At 56.2% G+C, this 7,689-nt stretch overlaps 1 pseudogene; it reads right to left on the reverse strand.

The window, feature by feature from the left end:
* Nucleotides 1-6,189: 6,189 nt before the first annotated feature.
* Nucleotides 6,190-7,165, reverse strand: LOC101557505 (high mobility group protein B1-like; annotated as a pseudogene).
* Between the last annotated feature and the right edge of the window lie 524 nt (nucleotides 7,166-7,689).

Raw genomic sequence — 7,689 nt, forward strand, 5'->3', positions numbered from 1 at the left:
TTGGCACATTGGTGGTGATGGAAGTACAAACTTTTGTATACCAGAAGCATAGGCTTGAATATTATTGCAAAAACAAAACAACCTCCCCAAGACAGAGAAAAAAACAAAACAAAACAACAAAACCCCACAAAAAACCCAGTCCAAATAAAAACAAAGAAGCCGTACATTTAGGGACCAGCGTTTGTTTTTCTAACAAGTTTCCAGGTGGTGGTGATATTTTCTAACATTTCCAGGTTTCAGGGTTGATCCAGTAAAGCAACCGTTTTGACTGTTAAGGAAAAAATAAATATTTTTCTCATTTTACTATGTGGTTGACTCCTCAGTCCTAAAGGGGAGCCAAGTCCTGGTGTCATTTCTTCCTCTGTTTTCATTGTGGTTGGTTTGGGGGCCACACCTGGCTGTGCTCAGGGCTTCCCGCTGGCTCCGAGCCCTGGGATTGCTCCTGGCAGTGCTCGGGGGTTCCCTGGCTGGTGCCAGGCTCCACCCTGGCTTGGCCGAGCCCACGGCGAGCACTCTGTCTTCTGCACCAAGCTTCGGGCCCTACGTCTGTTTCCAATATCCAGAGAGACAATGCCATTGAATGCGAGTTGTGTTTCTGCACAAATTCTTTCCATATCCGCTTAGACACCTGATTTATATTTCCTGCCATGACCCTGGATTCCACAACATTTCTAAGCGCATAATCTTCTCCCTTTCATCTTCCCATTAAAGCTCTCGAAAGGTTACTCCGCTCTTAGACCCCTGTGCAGCTGACCATCCCTGTCACACCAGCCCTCTCCGGGAAGCAGGGCTGGCCCTTGACGTGGTCGACATTGGTGCTTTTCATTTCAGGAGAGCTCGGAGCCGGCCCCGTGAAATGCCGCTGATTTGACTGGGCTCCACGGCCTCTGGTTGGTGTGATACGGCTGCGGCACACTTCCCGAGGGCGCCTGACCACACGCAGCGTCCACCCTACGGTGCCCAGAGGGAACTGATGAAGAAAGTTGTGTGTGTAGGGTCTGGTGACCCCCCCGAGTTCTTGGTGCTGTTTTTTCTTTCTTTCTTTTTTTTTTTTTTTGCTTTTTGGGTCACACCTAGTGATACTCAGGGGTTACTCTTGGTGGTGCTCAGGGGACCATATGGGATGCTGGGAATTGAACCCGGGTTGGCCGCATGCAAGGCAAACGCCCTACCTGCTGTGCTATTGCTCCAGCCCTTGGTGCTGTTTTCTGAGGCCTTTGGACGGGTTCATCAGATCCCTTAGCGCCAGGCTGCAGCTAATATTCCTCGGAAGGGGCTTCTCTGGGCTCGGAGAGCTGAGAGACAGCCTTGGGTGCCTTCACGGCGTTAAATGAGTGATTTAACGCAGGCTTGATGCTCGGCCCTGCATAACTTCACCTACATAACCGAGAAAGGGCCCGACTGTGCAGATTGCAGGGGGACCCGTGAAGGAAAACTGTTCTGATTCTGAATAATACCAAAGAGCTGCTGTCCGTTGCTCTGAGATTGACATTTAGGATAAAACGCGGTTTTAGATAAAATTATCCCATGCCTGAAGGAATCGGAAAGCACATGAGGTCTCGCCCCTGGATTCTCTCTGCAGTGTGGACGCTGGCACCTGGGGGCCATCCCGTGAGGTCCCTGCCGCGTGCGGCCGCCTTTCCACCCCCATTTGCTCACTAATTTCCCTTTGGGGCCAGACCCGGAGGTGCTCAGGGCCTGCGCCCAGTTCTCTGCCCTCCGGTCACTCTCGGTGGGGCTCGGGGAACTGTCGGGGGGGGGGGGGGGGTGGGTGTCTGGGGCGGAACCTGGGTGAGCCCCGTGCACGGCAGGTGCCCTGAGCCGCTTCCCACCTGCGGGAGCTTGCGGGGCTTGCACGTGCCCAGACACGTGCCCAGACGCGCAGGTGCAAAGCCGCTTCCCACCTGGGGGGAAGCTTGGGGGGGGGGGGTTTGCACGTGCCCAGACACGTGCCCAGGCACATGCCGAGACACGCAGGTGCAAAGCTGCTTCCCACCTGCGGGCGCTTGCGGGGCTGCACGTGCCCAGACACGTGCCACCAGACACGCTTCACGCAGCAATCGCGGGGCACGCATGCGCGCAAGGCGGGTCCAGCTGCTCCTCGTTGCGGTTCCCTCGCAAGCCCGCAGCGGGTCCCGCCCTCATGCGGGCTCGCACGTGCGCGCAGCCAGGTTCCCGCCCTTCCCGCTGCGGCTCTCGGGTGCGAGCGTCGCAGGCTCCCGCTGCAGGGCTCGGCCTCGCCGTCTCTTCCTAGCAGGTGGCCCCGGCCGGGCTTCCCGGACCCCGTCCTGCAGGGCGGTGGCAGCGCACAGGTAGGAGGGGGTCGCGCGTGGAGCAGGGCCCGGCGGGCGTGGTCACCCCCGCCCCCGCAAAGGGGCTCCCGGGAGGGGCTCGGCCGTGTCCACACGCGTCGGGTCCTCGCAGGGAACCGCCAGGTTGGTGGGTTTCGGGGGTCCTCCCCTGCGGAGTGGGCGCCTCGTCACGCATTGCCGGGGTGCCAGGCCTGGCTGCAGCCGGTGGCTTGGCCCGCTGGAGTTGGCGCCCCCGAGACCCAGGGCCTGCGGGGGGCGAGGCCGGGGGGCAGAGGCTGCGGGCCTGCAGAGACGCTTCAGCGCGCGGGTGCCCAGTTGCGCGGCTGGTTTGTTTTTTTATTTTCTTTTTGGGTCACACCTAGCGATGCTCAGGGTTACTCCTGGCTCTGCACCCAGGAACCACCCCTGGCGGTGCTCGGGGGACCATATGGGATGCTGGGAATCGAACCCGGGTCGGCCGCGTGCAAGGCAAACACCCTCCTTGAGGTACTATTACTCCAGCCCCCACTGTTGGTTTTTTTTTTTTTTTTTTGCTTTTTTTGGGTCATACCCGGCGATGCACAGGGGTTATTCCTGGCTCTGCACTCAGGAATTACTCCTGGCGGTGCTCGGGAGACCATGTGGGATGCTGGGATTCAAACCCGGGTTGGTCCCATGCAAGGCAAACGCCCTCCCCGCTGTGGTATTGCTCCAGCCCCCACTGTTGAGATGAAGCCGGAGCCGTTTTCCGGGACATCCCAGGAGCCCGTTCCCCCGCCTTTGGCTTCTGGTGGGCGGGTGGGCCACGGGGAGGCAGGGAAGTGCCCCTCCTCCTCCCCCTCGCTCCCCCAGGCAGTTAGTGCCACCCTCAGCCCAGCAGCCTGGCACACCCCGCCTGCCACCCACAGCTTCGGCTGGTGCTGGGTCCGAGGCAGGATCCAGGCCAGTCGGGAGGAGCCCGCGGGGGTTAATCGCGCAGACCTGGGGCTCCCTCATTAAGACCCTTGCGGGCTCAGCCCTTTCATCCAGGCGCTGGGTTGGGAGCGCCCCCCAGGTAAAGCGTCGGAGAGAAACCTGTCAAGCACTTGAAAGCTTTAATAGATTAATAGATCTTTTCTTTTCTTTTCTTTTCAAAAAAATTGTAGTAAAGCATTTCTGACTTCTGGTGGCAATCAGCGGCCGGGTGGGCCTCTGGGTGGGACTTGTTACTCGCATGACCTTCCTGCCTCTCTGGCATGTCACCGGCCCCGGGGGACAGCTGGATGTCCGTGAATTGACTCGGGCTCTGCAGATGGGCTGGTTCGGTCTCCGCAGCCACCTGGCACGTCTCGCTGTGCGGTCTGGTGGCAGGGCTGTGCCCAGGGCGAATCTCAGGCCGGCCTGGGGGCTCCAGGGATGCGTCTGCCGGAGAATGAAGATCGGGCAGCGTCCTGGGTTCCTGCTGTCTCGGCTGAGGCTCAGAGGCGTGGTTGGAGTTACGGGTCCACTGCTTGGGCCGGTGGTGTCAGAAACCCCGAGATTCTGATCCTGGGGCCGAGTGGGGGGCGGGATTCCTGGGAGCACTGCAAACGGAATGTCCGAGGGAAGGGCTGCGGGAGGCGCCGGAGGGCAGGCGTGTGTCCGGGAAGGCCAAGGTCATGTTCCCGATCCCCGCAGGTTACTGAGGAGCCCCGGAATCGCTCAGCTCCAGTTCCTGGTTTCTTGGGCTTTCAATGTGTCCCGGAACCACACACAGGTACGCCCAGGGGCCCGCGGTCCTGTCTAGCCAACGAGCTTTCCTTCCAGAGACTAGAAATTCACATGGAAGTAAGTGTGTGTGTGTATGTATGTGTGTTGGGGGGGGCTAGCTGGGTAGAGAAGGAGGAAGCCCCACATCTGGGCATTAAGACCTTCATTCCTGTGCCCTTCTAAGAAGGCTGCCAGAGATAGCAAATGAAAAAAAAAAAAAACAGAACTGAATGTCAGCAACAGCCCATATTTTCCCAGGGAAGTTTTTTTTTTTTAAATTTTATTTTAATGAATGACCGTGAGATGCAGTTACAGATTTACAGACTTTCGTGATTACGTTTCAGTCATACAATGATCGAGTGCCCATCCCTCCACCAGTGCCCATTGTCCACCACCAATGTTGCCAGCATCCCTCCCGCCACCCCCACCCCTTCCCAACCCCCGCCTCTGGGGCAGGCACATTCCCTCTTTCTCTTTCCTTCTTGGTGTTATAGTTCGCAGTACTAAGCGGCCATCATGTTTGGTCCATAGTCTACTTTCAGGAAACATCTCCTGACCCGAGCGAGCCCTCCAAGCATCACTGACTTAGTGGTCCCTTCTCTAGCCCAGCTGCCTTTCCCCCATCACACGAGACTGGCTTCCAAGCTGTGGAGCCATTCTCCTGACCCCTAAACCTACTATCCTTAGGTATTGGTCTCCTATGATGTTACTTTATATTCCACAAAGGAGTGCGGTCATTCTGTCTGTCCCTCTCTCTTCGACTCATTTCACTTAGTATGATACTCTCCCTGTCCATCCACTTGTATGTAAATTTCATGATTCCATCTTTTTAACAGCTGCATAGTATTCCATTGTGTAGATAGATGCAGTTTGAACTCCGCAGCGGAAGTCAGCAGGAAGCACAGATTTGCCCTCTGCCCGTGGGTGATGCCCCCAGGCTCCCTCTGGCAACCACCCTCCCTCATTTTCCCCCCCAGGCCCTCTGGGGTGAGAGCCGATTCTGCAAAGGCCCCGCTTGTGCCGTGGTTTGGCTGTCGTGTGTCACTGCCCTGGGCTCTCCTGCCCCCTGTGCTGTCCCCAGACGGTGCTGCTTTGCTGGGCTCCGGGCTGCGCCTCTGGTGCACTGGCCACTCCCACGGGCCATGGCTGGGCAGTGCAGGGTCACTCCCGATGGTGCTGGGGACCGTGCAGCCCAGGGTGGACCTCACCCCCACGCGAGCCTGTGCTCGGTCCCGCCAGCCGTCTCCCTGACCCCACTTCCTGCTACTCGCCTGGGTCTGCTCCCCGCAGCCAAGGGACTGGACCCCGCAGCCCTTCAGGCACTGACCGCGGGGCTCCCAGCTCCTTTCCTCTGGCACAGGAGACGCAGGGGCACCGTTACTCTCCTCCCGGGGGCGCCTCGGGCCCTAAGGCGTCCACCTGCGGGAGGGGCGGGGTCCATCGGGCTCATGGCCACTGGGGGCCAGCCGGACCCCTGTCTGGACAGCCCGTGGGTGGTGTTCGGGAGGGCACAGCTGGCACCTGCCTGGACAGCCTCGGGTGGCCCTGGCCTGTGGCCGCCTGCTCGCCTGGAGCCCAGAGCCGTGTCCCGAGTCTGGGTGTGAGTGTCAGGGCATCCGCTGCTTCTCCCTGTGGGGTGTCACCCCGCCCCCATCTCGTCCTGTGGTGACACCAGCCTTACCCGGTGCTCACACCCCACTTTTTTTTTAAATAAAAAAAATGTATCTACTTAGAAGCATTCAGAATGTCAACAAAACAGCTGCAACTTTTTTCTTTTTCTTTTGCAGTTACAGAGTGGTATTCAGTCAACAGAACAACAGTTATTTCATATAAGCTGTATCAGAGACAACTGAAGTTGGAAAAAACTCCCATCCCCATATATAACTAATCTGTGCTGTGCACCGACAAGAACCTGCTTTAAATTCCCATGCCAGCTTACGACCCCCGCACTGTGCCGGGCAAGGTGAGTGGCTGTTGAAAACACCACTGGGACAGGGCTATCGAAAGACACATTCGGTAGTGTGTTAACTATACAAAAAAAGACACTGTCCAGTTTAAAAACAAATCTTACACAGCCTTACATTTCAATTTTTTTCTTTAAAAGGAGTGAGTTGTGTACAGGGGGGTTAAGTCCTTTATAGACAAGAAAAAAAACTGCACTAGAACTGACTTATTCATCATCATCATCTTCATCTTCGTCTTCTTCATCCTCCTCCTCTTCCTCATCCTCCTCATCTTCTTCATCTTTCTCCTCCTCCTCCTTTTTCTTGCTCTTTCCAGCTTTATCAACTCCCCTCTTGGCCACGTCAGGCTCTCCTGTAGCTCGGTATGCAGCAGTGTCCTTTCCGTATTCCTCCTTCCGCGTGGCGGCCTTCTTTCCGTAAGGCTGCGTATCCTCGGCAGCAGTGTTGCTCCACACCTCCCCCAGTGTCTTTGCAGCATCACCAGTAGGCAGGCCAGGCTGCTCTCCCTTGATTTTTGGGCGACACTCAGAACAAAACAAGAAAAAGGCCGGAGGAGGCCTCTTGGGTGCATTGGGACCCTTGAACTTCTCTTTTGGTCCCCCTTTAGGAGGGATATAAGTTTCCATTTCTCTTTCATAACTTTGCCATGTCTTCAAGTTTCCTTTCTCCTTAGCAGACACAGTCTTCCACCTCTGAAAAGTCGACGGAAGCATCTGGGTGCTGCTGCTTGTGCTCCTCCCGGCGGGTTTGCACGAAGAATGCATAGGATGGCGTTTTGCCTCTCGGCTTCTCAGGATCTCCTCTGCCCATGTTTAATTATTCTCCTCAGCGAGGCACAGAGTCGCCCGGTGCCCGTCCGGCCTTCTCTTGCTCGGGTGCTGTCTCTGTGGAGCTCAGTGTACTGCAGCGGCTGTGAGAGCGGGAGCCAGCACACCCCACTCTTTTTGCAAAATAAATCACTCAAATCTGCAATGATGGCGCCATGTCTGTCGGTCCTGACCCCGGTTCAGCTCAGTCCAGGGTGGGCTGTGCTCGGACCCCCAGAGCTGGGGTCAGAGGAGATGCCAGGACCTTATGGGAAACTGGCGTAGCAACTCCTACCGGGATAACACACACACACGAGGTAATTATTTCATTGTGTCCATCCAGGACCGAAAAGGGAATAATTGGGAAAAGTTTTTTTTTTTTCCTTGTGCCAGGGGCTGGCATCGAGGACTTAAGAGTGATGTCATTTGCATCATTTGCATTAGTGAGTTCGCATTAAAAATCAGGAAATTTCCAGAATCATCAAAGCACTCCTTTAAAGGCACTTATTTTGACAAATAAGTAAGACAAAGGGGAGGTGTTTAGGGAGCTGAGTCTGTAGACGTGACGTCAGCCCCGGCCCGGGAATGCCTTGCCCTTCCAGGAGGAGGAGAAAGACTGCTTCAGTGTCGGAGCTCGGAGATCTTGCACTTGCTTTTCACCTTTGCTATGGAATTTTAACCAGCGCTGCTGCAAATCTGTCTTCTAAGGAGAGAAACCGCTGCGAATATCGCGACTGGTTGGGCAGCAAATGTTTCTCTAACAGGCAGTCAGACTAGATTATATAAATCAAACGTAACGATGGTTTGTAAATCTCCACTTTCCCCAGCTCCATTTCATTTTATGACCCCAGTCTGATCTCTCCGGTGCCCCCATGCTGCCCGTCCCTCTCCGCCCCGCTT

The sequence above is a fragment of the Sorex araneus genome, chromosome 2, assembly GCF_027595985.1.
Source record: "Sorex araneus isolate mSorAra2 chromosome 2, mSorAra2.pri, whole genome shotgun sequence".
Taxonomy (NCBI): Eukaryota; Metazoa; Chordata; class Mammalia; order Eulipotyphla; family Soricidae; genus Sorex; species Sorex araneus.